At 35.2% G+C, this 18787-nt stretch overlaps 1 protein-coding gene across 50 annotated transcripts in view; it reads right to left on the bottom strand.

Annotated features, from left to right (window-relative positions):
- Positions 1 to 18787, bottom strand: part of PLEKHA5 (pleckstrin homology domain containing A5) — a 238640-nt gene that overhangs the window by 124296 nt on the left and 95557 nt on the right. For 9 of the 50 annotated variants that reach the window (XM_064377755.1, XM_064377764.1, XM_064377759.1 and 6 more), the window contains exon 1: positions 3173 to 3316. The exons of the other annotated variants lie outside the window; for them this stretch is intronic. The gene's annotated coding sequence lies outside the window, so the exon portion shown is untranslated. Of the gene's footprint in view, positions 1 to 3172; positions 3317 to 18787 lie in introns of those variants that run through there. 50 annotated transcript variants of the gene reach the window in all.

Raw genomic sequence — 18787 nt, 5'->3', positions numbered from 1 at the left:
ACATCCACTTTAGAAAGTTAACCAAATTATACCCTATACATAAATTACCATGCAATTTAAAAAGATCCAATTATTTTATTGTAGATAAAACACATTTTTTTCCAATAGAGTCAAACTGACAGAGTAACAGTTCAATTTAAATAGGAAAAAACTGCTAATCACTTATTCCTCATCATGCAGTATTCATTTTCATATTGCTGCATGAGCTTTATCTAAACAATTTCTTCAAGAATAAAAAAGTAGCTGACTCATAAGTCAAATGATATCCCTATGAAACAAAAAGATTTTGTAAAAAACAGTTGGCTTTCTTTCAGAATAGTTATCTCGTAGCATAACAAATTTTATTCTTTTATTCTGTATGAGCCAGGCACTGGTGAAACAGCCTTAATAACATTATAAATATAAATAAATAAACATGAAGAGTCACATAACCATAAACAAAATACAAAGGGGAAACTGATGAGGGATTGATCTTGCTTAGAAAGGAAAAGAGCAGCGAAGGCATCATGGAAGTGGCTACCATTTGAACTAAGCCTGGTGGAATCAGTGGGACTAGTCAGATTGAAGTGGGCAAGGGCACAGAGAAATGTGGTTGAAAATTTAGGCTTTGAATAAGAATATATTTATGTATATAAAACGTGTTATAAAAATTTTGAAACAATGTATTTGCTGTACTCCTAGGTTTCCTTTTACTTCAATTCCAAAATAATGTATTTTTTAAAACTCTGAAAAGGCCCAAGTAGTAATGCACGTGATGCACACAGTACTTAATTAAGGTTCAGTTTAGTCAACAAATCATTATCCTCAAGCACTGAGAAATTTCTCACTTACAGACAAGGCACGAGTGGGACAGAAATCAAACCCAGAATAGCAGGGTAAGCAACCCAATTCCTACAGCAGTGACATTGTGAGCAGAGTGGAAAATAATTAGAGACATGCGGGGGGGAAATCCAATGGCCACTGCAGGACTCTGTGATGGCAATATTTCACGCTGGAGATACATTTCCTTCAGCAGAGTACAACACATGGCATGCTAGCAATAGGCTAGTTAACTGGCAGGTTTTGATCATCAAATTGAAGATGGAATCTCTACAATGCAAACATCAAGACATCCTCCTCACGTATTTAACTTGCTTTGCCAATTCATTCATTCATGCTGAAATATTTATTAAGCATCCTATATATACAAGGTTTTGTACTGTCTACCACGAGAAAACAAAAATGTAGTTTAACACTATAAGGGCCTTAAAAAAAATACTATTCCATTGGAGTTTACTAGGCTAAATTTCAAACAAAGAAGAGTAGCACAATTACACTTTTGCAAGCAGGCTATATAGTCTTGGTGGAAAGCATTCCTCAAAGCATACCTTATTTATTGGAAAACAGACAAGCGCTCTGTTCTACTGCTTTATTCTTGAGTAAAACTTTTATGTTAATTTCAAGTTATTCCCACAGCTCTGTTCATTGCCCTCTTGTTTTATTGCTTTTTTTTTTTTTTTTTTTGCCACATTGAATTTCCTGTTCATACAAAAAAAGTTGAAATAGTTTCTCCTCACTTGACCTTTAGTAGCAACCCATGGCCTATGATGTCATAATGCTCAAAAACATCTTTGTTTAAAATGTATACTGAATATTCCAATTCATCATCACCACAGTAACTTATCAATTAAGTTTAAAATCTATATTTAAAATCTGTATTTAAACTTAAATCTTTCAGTGGATTCAAGATAAATTTTAAACGGGAAATAGAAATATTCCTCTGTATACTTAAATTGGGCAGAATCTTAGTTGGAATCTGAAAATTCTGCAACTTAAGGAAAAAAATTGTGGATCTTGAATTAAGACTGTCAAAGAAAACAGAGCAAACCTGAAACCCTACTTCTATATTTCTAAGCTTCTAAGTATAGATATATAACATACTGGAAGTCATAATATGAAGTAGTTATTGTTAATTCCTAAAACTTGTTATTCTTTTCACATTCACATGTAAATAGCTGATTTAGATGAGCTAACTGTATTATTTACCAAAAATATGTATAGCAAGTCATTCTTCAACTACTTTAGAAAACTGAAGTGAAAATATTTAACATATTTTATAAGAATTTCCTTATCATGTTTTCCTCAACTAGACTTGAAAATCAGAGTAGCAAACAAACAAAAAAAAAACTAGAGTAGGACAATTATAAAAAGAAACTGTTCTTTGTTTATTCTTTAAGAAAAAACTTTCTTTGAAAATTCTTCTAAAAGACCTTGAAATCACAAGGTTGCTGCTGAACATGCTAGAAAACAATTATGCCAGAAATGGCAAAATGTAAGACTTTATAGGCTTTAGTTTGTACAATATGAATAGAATGAAATTACAATATCATTCATCCATATGAAACAGAGAAAAAGAATTTATAAGCAAAATAGCTATGTCTAAAAACAAAAGAAAAAACTTACCCAACATAACCTACTTCTTAAACTAATGCTTTTAAAACAACAAAATCAATTTACATAGTACAATTCAAAGAAATATGAATTGATATTAATAATAAATCTTTATAATATATAATCTCCTACCATTATATTGCTCTTAAATTTTAGGTCAATAAAGATTCCTACTTTGAATCGTATCACTGAAATGGCCCAAATAATTAAAAAATTAAAGAAATAGCAGCTTAAATCAGTAAGTTTAGACTAATATTAATACATCTTAAAAAATTATATAATATATAATGTTAGTATCTCCACAGGAACATCTGAGGAATTATTCATTTAATTTTCTTTGGAGGTCTGGGGGCAAACCAAGCATCTTCTCTGAGTAAGTTAAAAATAAACAAGGAATAATAAGATTTTAAATAAAAATCTTTACATTTCAAAGCAATCTGTGACTACTATGTATTCATGTAGCTTAAAGTTAAGGAGAGACTAAGAGGAAGACATTTCCAATGCCAAATCTTAAAATGCTCAAGCATTTGAAAACCTAATGAATATATTTACATTTCTACAACAATACAATACTTCATTTATAAAAATATTTACCGTATGTAAATCCTTTGCACTAAGCATTGTGCCTGGCACTAGGGCTACAAAGATTATTTGCTACAGGATCATTAACTGAGGAAAAGGACTACTGTTCACTTAGCCATTAGCTATTTATTAATACATAAAAGTAACAAGAATTACTCACCAGCCTTCATCAAAATCAATCCTTAAAAGGATATTCAACTACAGGCAAAAAGGACACTGGAGTAAAAATAAGACTCAACTTCTTTGTCTTTGAGCTGTTCTCAATGAGCACTGTGGGGATGAAGCACTGAGGAAATACACTGTGGTTGTGAGGCTGGCCTGCCACTCTGGAAGTCTGACACCAGACTGACGTCACACTCAAACATGTCATTGCAGCCACAAATTAAGGCAGCTCCTCCGGAATCTGTTGTGATTATGCATGCCTTCCAGCCATAAGAGTAAAATATGATTTCAATTCCCTTAAAATTGGCATATAGCATAGGATAAAATACCACGATATATGGCTGCAAATAGTTTTAGAAGAAAACGTTTAATGAGTATTAAAAATAATCTTATCTCTAAATAAATGGATATTTCTTGTTTAAATTGTAAGCACACCAACTAAAATGACTCTAAAAACAGTTTTGTTCTTTCCAAGATGATACATATTTGTTTCAAAAAATTCAACCAATAAAAGGTATATAAAAGGCTAAAACTGCCTGGAATTTCACCACCAATGATGATGATGGTTGCTCAGTTTTATTGATCACTTACTATGTTAAGCATTTTACAAACTCATGTGAGCTTCATAACCCAACAAGATAGATTCTATAGTAGTGATCTCCATTTTACTGAAGTAACTAAGGCACAAAGTAGTTAAGTAATTTGCCCACCCATAATAATTAGCATTATTATGGCTAATAATGCTAATAAGTGATCAAACAGGATGCAAACCCAGGTAGAGTGCCTGTGCTGTCCAGACATTTGATTACTAAGGTATACTAACTAGCAGAAAAGATAAGAGTGGTTAACATTTTGGTGAGCATCATTTCAAACCAGAGTTTGTAACACAAACATGTATTTATTCAACAGAAGGAAATAAAACATGCTGTTTTGCAACACTCTTGCTTTCACTCAATAATATGCTCTGGACAGGTTTTCATGTCAGCAATTACATTCCTAACTTTCCTTTTGTGATGACTGTTCAGACATCTTTGTGCTTTTCTGTGTTTAGCTATGTAGGATAATTCTCAGAAGTGAAATAGATAGGTCAAAGCATGTGCATGTTTTCAACATTTACACACACTATCCTCCAAAAAGAAGTAACAACACATATTTGTACCTCAGCGCATTAAATTTCTCCTTTCCTCACATCTCAGCTCATATTGAATACTGACAATTATTTTTCTTATTTGCAATAAAGCCATCACACTGTGCATATGTGTATGTTTCAATTTAAAGTAAGGTTTAACCTTTCTTCATATGCCTATTCACATAGAAGACAGACCAGCTTAATGATCAAAAGCACATTAGCTATGAAGTCAGATGACACCAGTTCAAGCCCAGTTCCTTTTCTCAATAGTTTTCTGACCACAGGCAGGTTACTGAGCCTCCCCGTGACTCCATTTCCTTACTCAGAAAATAAACATAACAATGTAATCCTCATGAAATTTTTCTGGTAGTTGTATGAGAAAAACCATGTCAAACAATTAGAACAGTGCTTACCACATAATAAATGTTTGTTTAAATGCTGACTGACATTTAATGGCTGACTGTATTTCTTCTATAGTTCATGCCCTCTACCCAAAATTGTGATTTTTAACAGTGTACGGGCAAACCATTTTACAAAACATATTGTACATACCTTGTTAAAATGCTAATGATATAAAAATTTTTAGATACCTCAAATTAAGTTGTCTAAATCTAGCACGTTAACATAACTGGTGCTAAAACAAATTCCTTTCCTATGAAACTGCTGTAACAAAAATTAAAAATAGCATCTCAAGTTGAGAAAACAAAATTGTTTCATCATGTAATTGGAAATATAGATAAGCAAGCCAACACAGTTTGCTGTAACCAGAAGGGTTTGCATATGTTTTAGAGTAGTGATTCATGATCTTTCTCATTTTTTTCAGTGAAGGTTTTGCTAGTTTCAAATATGTTCAAGTTTAAACTCCTCATACAATAAAAGAAAACAAATCCATTCTCAGAAACATAAAAAAGAAGTCAATGAAATAATTTTTCCACAGTTTTAAAAGTGAAGGACAGTTCCATTTATGTTATATTTTAACATAAATCAGAGAAACGAAAAGATAAAAAACAGGAACCATAACCTATAAACACTGTATGAAGATTAAAATATAATGAGCTTACTATCCTTACCCCAAAACCAATTTGATCTTCTATTTATTATATAATAAAGCCTTCACTGTTTTCTCTGAGACAGCTGTAACAAAACACCTCTAAAAACTTATTAAGAAGGAATTTTGTATTATTCTAGCAGAGCTGGTTTAGGCTTATTCACTGTTGTATATGCTATAAAATCACCCCATTTGAAGGCAGACATTTTTGTAATAAAATTGCAGCACAATGTTTGCATAATCACACAGTGGCATGGTGGTTCTGAATATGGCTGCCAGGAGAAAAACAATAAATCGAATCAGCAGGGATGTGTCAAGAGACTATGGAAGCTTATGAGGGATACTAAGAAGCATCAAGTCAACCAAGTGTTTGGTTTATAAAGTTACCAGCACCCTGCACAGTTTCTGTAGAACCTGTGAGGGTCAGGCCCCTTTCACACAGCCACTGTGTACAGAAGGGCTGCCACAGGGAAAACACAGTTGTGAAGGGGGAATAAGATAAGGTCCCTGCTCTCAAGGCCCTAACAGCCTGAAGTGACAGTTTAATAAGAGGGAGAAAGAGCTGTAAACAGATCATTATAACACAACTGCATTTGTAGAGCACAGAAGAGGAAATGGCTAAATGCCTGGGGGAATCTGGAAAAGGCTTAAACTGACAGCTGACCTGACTATTTCAAGAGGAGATTTCAGTTAGAAGTAGCAGTAGTTATAAAAGCACAAATCTAAGATGTAATGTAAATGTTATATTTAAAAAGGATGCCGTGTTAAAAGAGAAACTATGCATTTAAAGAAAAAAATACATTACAAATAGGGCAATTCTCACAAGTTCCTTGTAAAATTCTGCCTAGCTTTCCCCATGTCACGGATGGCAAGTTTAGCTTTTTCAATTCTGCCCAAACCACATTTTAGGAAAAAAAGCCGAGACAGACTGTGGATCAATGCTCTACTACTTCATCAGAGCTAATGAAAGTCTTTAAATCAAGGAGAATCCTAAATCTCAATTAATCTTGATGCTTTTTTCACATTATCTCTATACTACAGGTCAGGAACAATGCTTCATTAAAAAGCTACAGAAAAAATCCAGTGAGGGTCTCCAAAGTATTCTCCACCAAATAACATGTTTCAGCACATTCCTCAGCAATATTTGTGGTAATGACTAAAGATCTAACTGTGATATTTATAATTGTTCGGCCCTTATGTTACTTTACTTCTCAGTGCCATTTAAAACTTTAACCACTCTCTTCTTCAAAGTGCCCGCCTTGACCTTGACTTATGTAACCCAGTTTCCCAGCATTCACTCCAGCAAACAGGCTTATGTTCAAACAATTCAACCCAGCATTGAGTCGTTTTAGATCTCATAAATTGGTACCAATTTACTTATCATACATACTCAAAGTACTTCTTTTAATGGGTAAGAAACAAATCTCTGGCTAGGCGCAGTGGCTCAGGCCTGTAATCCCAGCACTTTGGGAGGCTGAGGTGGGCGAATCACCTGAGGTTGGGAGTTTGAGACCAGCCTGACCAACATGGAGAAACCCCATTTCTACTAAAAATACAAAATTGGCCAGGTGTGGTGGCACATGCCTGTAATCCCAGCTACTCAGGAGATCGAGGCAGGAGAATTGCTTTAACCCGGAAGGCAGAGGTTGCAGTAAGTCAAAACTACACCATTGCACTCCAGCCTGGGCAACAAGAGCGAAACTCCGTCTCAAAAAAAAAAAAAAGAAACAAATCTCCTACCAATCTCTCTTCCATACAGTACCTAATAGTGCTGTACAACATGATGCATGCAAATGTTTCATCAGTTGACTACTGACTTTTTATTGTCTAGGTCATTTAATATGAATTGTTCAGATCAGAAAAATACTAGTACAACGAGAAGAGCACAACTGCATATTAAATCTCAAGTTTAAACAGAGGCAAAAATAAGAATAATGATAGCCTCCTTTCCCCTCTTTCCCCAAATTTCCAAATTCATTAATTCTGGTATATCACATACCACATGTTCCTGATTTTAAAAAAAGAAAAATGAGGCCAGGTGCGGTGGCTCACACCCGTAATCTCAAAACTTTGGGAGGCTGAGGTGGGAGGATCACCTGAGGTCAGGAGTTCAAGACCAGCCTGGCCAACATGGTGAAACCCCACTTCCACAAAAATACCAAAATTAGCTGGGCATGATGGTGGGTGCCTTGTAATTCCAGCTACTCAGGAGGCTGAGGTGAGAGAATCACTGAAGGTAGAGGTTGCAGCGAGCTGAGATTATGCCGTTACATTCCAGCCCTGGATGACAGAATGAGACTCTGTCTCAAAAAAAAAAAAGAAAGAAAGAAAAACCAAAGTAATTACAAAAGTAAATTTCAAAATAATTTGAAAATATGGTGTCTTTCTCTCTCTCATATCCTCATTATCTTCTGCTAAAAGTTGGTAATCAGGTAAGGAGTAAATCAGCTCACAGAAATGAAACCCTCACACCTAATGATCACCTGAGATAGGTTCCAAATATCCTATGAACTTACAGCACAGGTAACCACTACGTAACTGAAGTAGACTATAAGAATAAATTTCATGACACCAAGAAAGACAATCGATGTGGGTGTCGGGCCAAAAACTTCTAAACACAATGTCAGTCATCCTCATTTGATACTGACACAATAGTTCAGATATTTTTCATCCGCTACCCAAGAAATGTTCCAAGTTTGCTCCATGCTATCATCTTGGTTTTCTTTTAGAGTTGAAATTTCACTACACAGCAAACTCTTAGAAAAAGTAATTGGAAGAGTTGAATGATTTAACAAGCAAATGAATCATTAAACACCTGCTTAGGAAGAGACCAATTATAACAAAAAAGCCCTTCACAAACTAGAATCTTCCTCCTCAGAGAGTGGCAACTTCTAAAATACATTTGCTTCTAATGGCATTCAGAACCATTTAATTTGAGAATATTAAGTTCTCAAGTTATCAATGACAAGTTGGCCCTCTGAGGCCAGTTTAATAAGAGACTTAAGACATTTTCTCTTCCCCTTATTTCTTCCGAATCCTTTCTAAATTCTTTCCACTTCTTGTATGAGATCAGTAGCTACAAGTTCCTTCTTCTGAACCGTCATAACTTACGTAACTCACTAATTTACATTATTCAGGTCCAGCTCAAATGTTACCTTCTCAGAGAGATCCCCCCAATCTCCCTCACTCAGGTAGTTCCAGTACTACATATTAGGAACAATCAGCATAACCAACAAAATTTAGAGTCATGGGTACTTCCATCTCAAAGAATCTGTCAATATAAACTATTTTGCACGATATGTGGAGAATGGACTAACATCTAATAAGTTCATTCATACAGCCAAATACAAACCAAAATGAGAAATACAGTCTACAAAGCAGCAATGATTAAGCAATAAAACTAATCCTATCTCTTTCCTGTGTCCTTGTTATTATATGGCATCTCAGCTTCTGAGCTATAGGAGAAATGTGTGGTTATATTTTTATCTCCTTTGGCATGTTTAAACTCTATAACTATCTTTGGGTGCTTGAAGGCAATTTCTCTCAATGGAAAAAAACAGACTGAGTGTTGACTCTTTTAATGGACTCTGGCATCTTTGACTCCATTTTCAAGATAATCACTACAGTTCTACAAAAATTTCCAGTCAAAGAGTATATATGCAACAAATGTAGTATAAAAACTTAAATTTACTGATTTTATAATGGTAATAAAAAATTTGGTTTGTAAAAATTTGTGCTTTATGAAAGAATCTTCAAATTCTAGCACAATAAATTCTGATTCAAGAACACATTGATTAATATGAAATCATAAATACGATGAATATGAAATTAACAACTCAAGCTATATAAGTAAAAACATATATACGTATGTACGTATATATGTATATATAAATTCAGTTCTAGTTTCCTTACGAAGGTCCTAAGTATAACCTTTTGGATGAGTATACATTTTTTAAAATTGACAAAAACTGCGTATATTTATGTGAATGTACACTTGTGAATGGTAGTTTGTGACTTACACTCTAGCTGTATATAAAATAATTTTCATTCTGAAGGAAATAAAATCTAACTCATTTTCTACAGAGACTGATTTACCAACAAAATATCTATTATTCAAGTTCTGACAGTCAATTCTACACTTGCACCATCTGCTTGGAAGATACATCATATGTTTTTGATGCAGGAATAGAATTAAACATATGATAGTGTACCAGTTTCATTATCATCAAAAAAAATAGGCCTCAAAGAAACTCTTACAATGGTTGCTTTGTGTGTTAGCTTGATTTACTTTTAAGAAACTCCTGTTTACTCTTGTAGGGAAGTGGGAAAATACCCATGTTTTAAAAAAGTTTTACTACCACAGAACAGGACAGACTGTGCTATGGAGTCTCATGTTTAAGACACAGCCTTAGGACCTAAAAGACACTTTTATCTCTACCACTGACTCAATTAAAAGTCCTGAAAAAGTAACTGACTGAGTTGTCCTTTACTCTCCATGACATTGCGTAACAAATACAGTTATGGGGTCTCATGTCAACAACTCCAACCAAGACCATTTGCCTGCCAACATCAAATTTTATTGGGGTATGGCTATTTTCCCTTAAAACCAAACAAAAAATAAACACTTCTCTGCTATGAGTGACTTAAAAAACAAAAACAAGTTTCAACTTGCCACACTTCCACATTCGTATTTCTGACGTTCGAGGGCAGATTTCTTTGTCTGTTTTTACACTTTATATTGCCATCTAGTGTTAAAAAAAATAGGTGTGGGTAGGTAAATGGGATAGATAAGTATAAAAGTAAAATATAAGTGAGAATATCAGATTCGCTACTACATAAATGGACTTTGGAGCCAGGCTGCCTAGATCAGAATTCTGGATCAGGTCTTAGGAAAACTATTGTACTTCTCTGTGCCTCAGTTCTTCCTTCATCTCTCAAATGGGTTTGACAACATCTTCCTCATATAATTGTTATGATGAAATGAATGAAAACATTAAAAGCCCTACAATAGTGTCTGACATATAATTAGAGCTCATCATACAATAGCCGTTGTGCTAAAAGACGTGTAGATCGGAAAAAAACAGAGAAAAATAGAAATGGGCTTTGAGCTTGAATCCTATAAAGGACAGGCAGGAGCTGGAGAGTAGAAAATAGGAAGTCATGATGCAAAAATATCGCTGTAAAAATGAAATGGTTAGTTTGGCTTAGTTACAATGCAATGGCTTAGTAAGGTAGGTGAAGAGCAGGATTGAAGGTTGTGAGTATTAGACAAAGAGACCTGGGTGTAACACAGTAGGCCACAGAGAGCTAATAAAGAGAGAAGGGTTATAATCAAAGGAGATTTATCAGCAGAGGACCATAAGTCACATGGAGAGTTGGCGAGGGTTTGGATTTATCACAAATGCCCTTGAGAAAGCTGATTTTCCCATGAAGTAGTTTCACTTACTGTGAACAGGACTATACTAAGAACCCACTACAACAATTAAAAGCACTAATCTAGGACCTTCGTGGCTTCTCATTGTCCAGAGGTAATGCAGCGAATGATTACAGAAACGAATGTGAAAGAAAATGAGATTTGATACGGACTTGAAAACAAGTTTGACTTAATTTATGTTACTGTTCAGATTTTGAATGAAACTTTCTCTTATAAAGGTTTTTGCAAAACAGCTGCTACTGAACTCTAAACAACCTGGTTAACCTTCAACAACTGCTGCTGTGGCAGAGATTGGTCATTGCTACCCACTGCCCATTCTTCTTTTATTGCTCAGCTTCCAGGGAAGGAATGCACCTGGAAAGTACTACATTTCCTAGCTTCCCTTGCAACTGGGTACAGGCATGTTAATTAGGCATAGCCAATGAGGTGGGGGACCTCAGGAAAGTATTTCATTTGCCCTTCTGATTTTTATACCTTCTGGACATAGTAACAGCCATTTCAGAGCATGACTTAATCTTGAGAAAATCAGTCTCATTCCAGGATGGTAAAGCAAGAAAATGGAAGGAACTCTGATTCCAACCTAGAATACTTATCTCTGAGACTGCTTTACTTGAAAGAAAAAACTACACTGTGTTTAATCTATTCACAGAAGCTCTTCAGCTTAAACCAATTACTGGCATGGGGAATAGGATTAACTCTACAAGAATAACTATTATTTAGACCTTGGGGCTGAGGCAGCTCACCTTCCCAGAGCACATGAGAAAAAAAAAATCACTAGAACAAAATTGGGATTATTTTCAATAGGAAGAAAGTTGGAAGGAAGAGTAGATAGCAATTTGGTAGGCACCAAGAGTGGTCTATCACAGTCTGTGACCAAAAAAAGGTACATTTAATCAGTCTAAATGTAATTTAAAATGGAAAAGCCAGTTCAGTGTATCAGGTAACTGAAAACGTGAACAATGAGCAACAAAAGATTAAGCTGCCAAAACTTCAAGTTGTGCATAATAGAAAATATCACAAAAGAGGAACTGAATTGGAAACTGGAAGGATACAACCGACTTCTTCATACAGTAAAATTACTGTCAATCAAATAAAAAACAACTTAAAAATTGCTATAAAGATTCTCCAATTCTAACTAATCTATCCGTATAACTCTTTGATTCCTAAATTGGTTAAACATTTCAAAAGTGTTATCTACATATTAGATACAAAAGACAAAACAAGAAAGCAATAAGGCATAGTAATTTAAATAACAGAGCAAATTCAGTTTTTTTTGTTTTTGTTTGTTTTTAGACAGAGTTTCACTTTTGTTGCCCAGTATGGAATGCAATGGTGTGATCTCGGCTCACTGCAACCTCGGCTCATCGCAACCTCCACCTCCCAGGTTCAAGTGACTCTTCTGCCTCATCCTCCCAAGTAGCTGGGATTACAGGCATGTGCCACCACGCCTGGCTAATTTTTTGTATGTTTAGTAGAGATGGGGTTTCTCCAAGTTGGTCAGGCTGGTCTTGAATTCCCGACCTCAGATGATTCATTCACCCACCTCGGACTCCCAAAGTGCTGGGATGCAAATTCAGTTCTTAAACACTGTTCTTAAAAAGCATGCTCAGATGACTGAAGATAATTGACCTAAAAAATTATGACTGTCCAAACACAAATTTTAAAAATGGACCAGTTTCACAGCTTTTCTTTGAAAAGTTTCATAACAGTATCTGCTAGTGTTATCTAACTACAACAAAAAAATTCCACATTGTTCATAATTTAATCTGGAAGTCCAAGAGTCAGTTCAGGGCCTCAACATAAATATTTAAATATTTAGTGTTGACAGGAATGTAAATGGTGCAGGTGTTATGGGAAACAGTTTAGCTCAAAAAGTTGGACATGAAATTGCCATATGACCTAGCAATTCAACTCCCAGGTATATATCCCAAAATAATTAAAAACAGGTATTCAAACAAATACTTGTACATAAATGTTCACAGCAGTACTATTCATAATAGCCAAAGGTGGAAAGAACCGCAGTCTTTGGAACTGGATAGAGGTAATGGTTGCATTCCACTGCGAATGAATGTATTAATACCAATGAACTGTACACTTTAAAATACCAATCAACAGCACACAATAAACTGTACACTTATGTGATATCAATTTTACCACAATTAAAAAATAACTAACATAGCATTAATATGATATATGTAAAGATCTGAAGGAAGATGTACATTGGTATTTAATCAGTTCTAGTTAGTATTTTGACTTGCTTTAATTGCACAATTTTCTACAATTTTTCCCCTGACTGAATATATCCTGGGGTGATCTTCATTACCTCCAGCCCTCTAAGAAGACTTAAAATGTGAGTCTACATTCAGATAAATCCTTGCACTACAAATGGAATTGCCAAACTGCACATCCAACTTGTTCAAAAGACAGACAGGTTAAAGAGCATTCTGATCTAAACCACAAATGAAGGAGACCTTAATAATTTACAGTTATGAAGCTCCTTGAGAAAATTCCTTGGTAGTTTTGGACCCTCTCATATCACCTTATAATGCTTTTCTTGCTTCTCATGAGAAAAATGGGATTAACTGTTTCCTACTGTCTTGTTCCTCGACAAGGATCAAAGTGGTCCTCTCTAGAAGGTAGACCATACAGTATAATGTAATGAGGGAAATAATTAGCAAGACCTGCAAATTCTGTACTGAAACTCTATAAATGCTATAATTAAAACCCCATATTTTCTAGAATCTTACTTGTTTACAAATTTTCAAGTAAAAAAGAGACAGAAAATTAATATCCTGCCCTCAGATGTTTTAGATGTGGTAAGCAAATTTTGCACTGGTCCACCATAATTTCTGCTCCAAGTAATGAAAAGTGCTATATACTTCTCCCCTGTGGAATGGAAGCTGAATGTGGCTCTGAAAAAGGCAGTAGGCATTCGTTTATCATCTCTCCCCAAAGATGGAGTAAAATGAAGCAGTTTTGTGGTCCTGAAATACTGAGATATTGAGATTCTCACCCTTGGAAAAGCAGACTTAAGGGAGCTGTGCAGGTCAAGTACTGATAGGCACTTCCTACTGTATGGAATCAAGGGATTGAAAAAACACTTTCCACTGGTACCTGTCCCTCATTGTCTTAAAAGTGCCATCCCATTGTGGGTAACAGAAGAGGTAACCTCAATTTTGGCAGATTCTTTTTTCCCATTTTTATAAGGATGGGGTCTTGCTATGTTGCCCAGGCTGGAGTGGAGTGGTTATTCACAGTCACAACGATAACACACTACAGCCTTGACCTCCTGGTCTCAAGTAATCCTCCCACTCCAGCCTCCTGTCAGCTGGGACTAATGGTGCATACCATCATGCCTGGCTAAAATATTATTTTTTTCCCAGTAAATGTCAAAATTTTTGCTTTTAGAATGTGTATACTGTATATATTTATTTGAAGCAATATACTTTTGAAATATTATCATTATCATTATCTAAAGAAATATTACTTTCATTTCATTAGAACACTAATTGGTGGTCACTGAAAATGCTTTAAGCAGAAAGAGACAGTCACTGAGGCAAAATTGCCTAAAATTCTGTAACTAAGTCATATTTATTTAGAAATATTTCATTAAACTCTCTAAAACTGAAAGCCATTTAAACCTAAACTTTTTTATGCAATGATTTTTTTTTTTTTTTAAATTTCATATGGCCCTATTTGGTTGTAAAGAAGGTAGATGTTCCTTGGGATAATGTTTTACTATGGAATGCAGAAACTGGTTTAATACCATGTAAGAGCAAACCCCACTGATAATGAGAACTGAGTGGGAAAAGAAGTTAATGGTAGAATTCTGTCCAGGGAAAAAATAAAATAAAATAAAACAAAAACAAAACAAGTCATTCAGTTAAACCAGACTTTCAAACTCCAGTCATTTCTGGACCTCTCTGAACTTCTGCCACATCTGAGTGCCACATGTGCTATTAACAATACTTGAGAGTTACTTTATTAAAAAGGCAACTTAGTCACATCCTAAGCAGTGTCTGCAAAATTGCACATTTTATTCAAAAATAGCTATATTTTTCTAACACACAATATTAAAATGAGAACATTTCATCCACATACTACCTTGTTATACTGTAATTAACTTTAAAACACTTCAGTGTAAACGGTAGAGGAAGACAGTTAATATATTAAATACCCTATCAATGATTCACATTCAAGGCAACCTAATAATAGTCACATAGGTACTACAAATATCACTAACCAATTCTGTATCAGAGGGTTCATTAATCAGCATAAGGGATGTTGGAAACATATATAGATGGAGTCTTACTCCCATTGCACAGGCTGGAGTGCAGTGGCACGATCTCGGCTCATTGCAACCTCCACCTTTTGGGTTCAAGCAATTCTCCTTCCTCAGCCTCCCGAGTAGCTGGGATTACAGGCGTGTACCACCATGCCTGGCTAATTTTTGAGTTTTTAGTAGAGATGGGGTTTCACCATGTTGGGCAGGGTGGTCTCAAACTCCTGACCTCAGGTGATCCACCCACCTCGGCCTCCCAAAGTGCTAGGATTACAGGCGTGAGCCACCATGCCTGGCTAGAAATATTTTTTCACAGTCAGATGAATGCTATTCAAAGTACGTGGTTGGTTCTTTAGTCTTTACATAAATAAGAAACAAGAATCTGGCTATCCTGGTAGCCAAACAACTTTGGTCTAGTATAGAATTTCATTTGGCTCTTCCTCCCTCACAGTGAAGAATTCTGCTGCTTGATGCCATTAATTGAGCTGATCTCTCTGCCAGAATGTTTTGAGTTAATGTTTGATGTAAGGTGCTTTTTGGAATGTCTAACAAAAACAGAGAGGGACTCTACTATTCTTATAGGAACAGTTTAAATGACCATTTTTATACCAATTTCAAATGCCTAAATTGGCTTATCTCAGCTCACAACATACCTAAAAAATCATTTTATATACTATTGGGGATACGTATACCATGCTTTGGGAAACACCAAATTAAACCCGTACAAAGAAAAAGTGATTAATTTAAATCTAACAAAACAAACAAGTATGGCTGTAGACAAAACGTCCCAGATTTCCCAGATAAGTTACTGGTGTTCTAAAGTATGGGTATATGATCTCACAATGAAAACAACTATATAAATACTCCTAGAGTATCCTACTTAATTTACTCTATCTAATGCTTTTTTAAAAAATAAAAACATTTTAACAGCTGAAATTAGGAGGCTTCTCTCATATCAGATGCATTTTATGATCACTGTCAACCAGGCATCAGTTGTGATATTGTTTTCATTACCCATGTATGCTTGAATAACAGAGGCAGAGTGCGTGTTAATGTCTTGGCATAAAATCCTAGAGACAACAGCAGAGCAAACATTTCCGCTTAGGATCCACAGTTGTAGGAGGGAGGCACTCAGCAACATTTTGGATACAGGGATTAGGCTAGGTTTGCCTAACTGCAAAGCTATCTGGATGGTACCAGGTTTTATGTCACACAACAACGAAGAAAAAAGGGCAAGATTTCACTCACATCCATTGTTCCTCCCTTCTCCATAAAACAATCAAATGTTTACTTAATAATATCCCTTAGATTATATGAGCTGATTTACTGAGCAAAAATTTAGTTCAAAATTAAAGCAAACTGGCAGCTACCTCCCAAGTGTGGTGTCCAATCAAGTGAATGTCTTTGGCAGGGTAAGCAGAGACTCCACCACCTCCTACTATATTACACTTCACCAACTGCACATATTTACAGCATCTGCCCGGCTCTCAGAGGCATTTGAGCTTGTCATTCCAGAATTAAAGAGTAGCTAAAAGAAAACCTGATGTGCTGACATTTCAAAAATTACTTACACACCCCTATGGGTCTGACTCAAACATATATTTTCTCTGGTACTGACTTTCCACTTCCTCTTATTTATATATGATTAATTGATTGTCTTTTTATTATAGGCCATTTCAAAATCTTCATAGGAAGAAGCTGGTTATGACTAAATTGATATTTCAATCCATAATATTGAGTATACATTGCAATAAGGGATGCATGTAAGATGCGTGTAAGGTGTCCACTTGTATGAGTACACTCTATAATTCCCTTAACAAACAAATCATTAAATTAGGCTTTGCCTACATTTGCAAATGGAAATTACACCAAGATTTTTACAAAGCACAAAATTATTTGAAGCATAAAACAGCAATTGTAGACACTAATTAGGAAATGAACACAAATGTATCTAAATCCAACCCATCTGTATCTGTAAGTCCAAAGGATAAAAAAAGGTAGATTTGTTTGAGGATCTTTCTTTGATAATCTCAAAGAAAGCTGGACTCTGTGTGTGTGTATGTATATATATGTTTGTATTTCTATACATACTTGTATATATTCACACACACACACACACACACACACATTTTAGAGACAAGGGTCTCATTAGGTTGTTCAGGCTGTCAGGCTGGTCTCAAACTCCTGGACTCCAGCAATCCTTCTAACCGCAGCCTCCTGGGTAGCTGGGACTATAGGCATGTGTCACCAGGCCTGGCAATATTTTTTAAAATTGACTAAAGTCAATTGTTTATTCAGATTCCTTTAGATTTCACCCAATGCCTTTTTTTTGTTCTAGGATACCACATTATATTTACTCAACATGTCTCCTTAGGCTTCTCTTGGTTATGGTATTTCCCCAGACTTTCCTTGTTTTTGATGACCTTACTGGAATAAAGTATTTATGTAGTTTCCTCTGCCTTTTGTCTTATAGATTCCATCCATTACCAAAGTTAATTAGGTGAGCACCTTTTTGCCCCATGCCCTTCAGTGAGGTTGTGTCATACATTTGTAATAGGCTCCTTTGTCATCGTCTGCATTCTACCATGGGATTTTGAGATCCCCAAGGAATTTTTGCATACGGGCTTTACTTTTTGTGTTTTACACTTCAATGGGTTTTGACAGTGTCACATAACTATAATTACAGTATCATACAAATAGGTTCATCACCCTAAAACTCCCCTGTGCTTCACCTATTCAACCCTTCCTCCTTTCTCCCATCCCCTACACTCCGATCTTTCCACTCTATAATAGTTTTGCCATTTCCAGAATATGTATGAGAATACCAGTATGTAAATTTTTACATTGCCTTCTTTCACTTAGCAATAGCATTTAAGACCCATTTATGTCATTTTGCAGCTTGATGGCCCATTTCTTCTTACTGCTGAATAATATTCCATTATATGGATGTACCACAGTTTGTTTATTCATTCACCTATTGAAAAACATCTTGGTTGCTTCCAGTTTTGACAATTATGAATAAAGCTGCTATAAACATTCAAGTGCAGGTTTCTGTGTAGACATGTTTTCAACTGATTTGGGGAAATACCTAGGAGCATGACTGCAGAATCATATGGTGAGACTATGTTTAGCTTTGTAAGAGACTGCCAAATTGTCTTCCAATTTTACATTCCAACCAGCAGTGAATAAGAACTCCTGTTGATTCACAATATTGCCAGCAGTTGGTATGGCCAGTTTTTCGGATTTTAGCCATTTTAAAAGGTATGCAGTAGTACTTCACTGTTACTTAATTTGCAATTCCCTATAGACAAAAGTGTTGAGCATTTTTTTGTATGTTCATTTGCCATCTGGGTGTTTTCTTTGGCAAAGTGTCTGTTCAAATCATTTGCTCATATTTTAATTGGGTTGTCTGTTTTCTTATTGAGTTCAGGTATTTTTAATGAAGGAATTATGCTTTCTTTTAAAATTCACATAATTTGCTAGACAACAGATTACAAATCATTTTCATCAGTTTCTCCAGGTCTACATTTCATGTAGGAACCAATAACAAACTACTCAACTTCTCAGTTTTCTTTTTAAAAGCAGCACAAAAATAGAATCAACCCAAAGGTCACAATCTCTTATAGAGAAAAGATTAAAGAGATTAAGGTACATTCACAGAAATAGTGCACATATTATTTTAACATGCTCACTATAAATTGTGACCAAATTTTGGCTTTA

This window comes from Aotus nancymaae, unplaced genomic scaffold, assembly GCF_030222135.1.
Source record: "Aotus nancymaae isolate 86718 unplaced genomic scaffold, 86718_ANA_hifiasm-v0.15.2.pri h1tg000016l, whole genome shotgun sequence".
NCBI classification, from domain to species: domain Eukaryota; kingdom Metazoa; phylum Chordata; class Mammalia; order Primates; family Aotidae; genus Aotus; species Aotus nancymaae.
The sequence above is the reverse complement of the archived record's forward strand: the minus strand, read 5'-3'. Positions and strand labels throughout refer to the sequence as shown.